A 1,258-nucleotide genomic window follows, 5' to 3' on the forward strand; every position below is an offset into this window, starting at 1 on the left:
GGGGGGTGGAGGTAAATGATTAAGTATATTTGTGAGTTCATTTCCCCTGCGGAGCCCCGGCTCCATTTCTTCCCATCCACCAACAGAGATTCATCTCTTTGACAGGGTGTGTGTGTGTGTGTGTGTGTGTGTGTGTGGGCAGTGAGGAGAAGGAGTGGCAGACATCCATTAATAAGAGCTTCTCACTGTACGAGTCACATGTCGTCTCTCTCTCTCTCTCTCTCTCTCTCTCTCGATCTCGGTTCGGCACTTTTCCCTTCCCTCCATCTTCTCCCCTCGTTTCTCCAGCGGTCACAACAAATGGAGTCGATGGCTTCACATGAGGAGCTCCTCACCCCCCCCCTCTGTGAAGAGGAGGACAGCCCGGCACTGTGGGGGGGCGGGACAGGGGGGTGGAGGGGGTGTTTGGGGCTGAATGTAATGCTGACAACCTTGACGGATTGTTTTTTAATTAATAACCTGAGTCTTATTTTCAGAGTGTCTCTCAGATATGAGGAAATCACAGCTTCATGATGGAGTAACGGTCCGTATTTTCTTCTTCTGTGTTTCATTTGAAGTGTTGATCCATCAGAAGATATAAAAACCATCTCAGTGTAGTTTTATCTCCTCTCTCAGGCTTCTCTCTGCAGCTCTAATAACAACAGGTCAGTGAGCCAATCAGAAGAGAGGAGGCTCTGAGCCTCTCTTCTGATTGGCTGACTGTTTTCTGAGTGATCCAATAAAAATATAGCAGATTTCAGGTAAAAACATTCAGAGAAACCAAATCCTGCAAGGTTTGGAAGGTGGGTCCAGGTGGGCGGGGCTTGGTGACTGCTTTGTTGTGACATCACAAAGTTCCAGAAGTCCTGACGGCTGGTTTTAAGGCTCAGTTTCTGAATACAGGCTGTGTGCATTTCTCTGTGGACTGAGGCTTTGATACTTTCACAGTATTAATATAGAAGCTAGAGCTGATCTATAATCACACTACACATGGACACAGACCTTTACACTGGAGGAGCTTTAACTGAAGACAAGAGTGAAACCGGTTCTCCATTTTAAATTCATTAACGGGCCATCAGTGTCATTAGTGTTTGTGACGCTGCTGGACGTTTTATTATCAGTGACGTTTGTGACAGCAGCAGTAAAACAGGGCCATCGTTTCAATTATGAAACAAAGATTCTTCATCTTCAGTCACACTCTTCAAATTTAGTGTGTGTGTCAAATATTTGTGCTCATGTGATCAGTCTCGAATCTGGGGCTCTGACAGCCCCCCCCCCC

General features: G+C 46.4%; 1 protein-coding gene across 5 annotated transcripts in view; it reads right to left on the reverse strand.

The window, feature by feature from the left end:
• The window catches only part of large2 (LARGE xylosyl- and glucuronyltransferase 2), a 185,072-nt gene that overhangs the window by 39,076 nt on the left and 144,738 nt on the right, over positions 1-1,258 (reverse strand). The gene's annotated exons all lie outside the window — the stretch shown is intronic.

This window comes from Seriola lalandi, unplaced genomic scaffold, assembly GCF_002814215.2.
Source record: "Seriola lalandi dorsalis isolate HSWRI2012SDOR001 ecotype SW California unplaced genomic scaffold, Sedor1 jcf7180002054929, whole genome shotgun sequence".
NCBI lineage: Eukaryota > Metazoa > Chordata > Actinopteri > Carangiformes > Carangidae > Seriola > Seriola lalandi.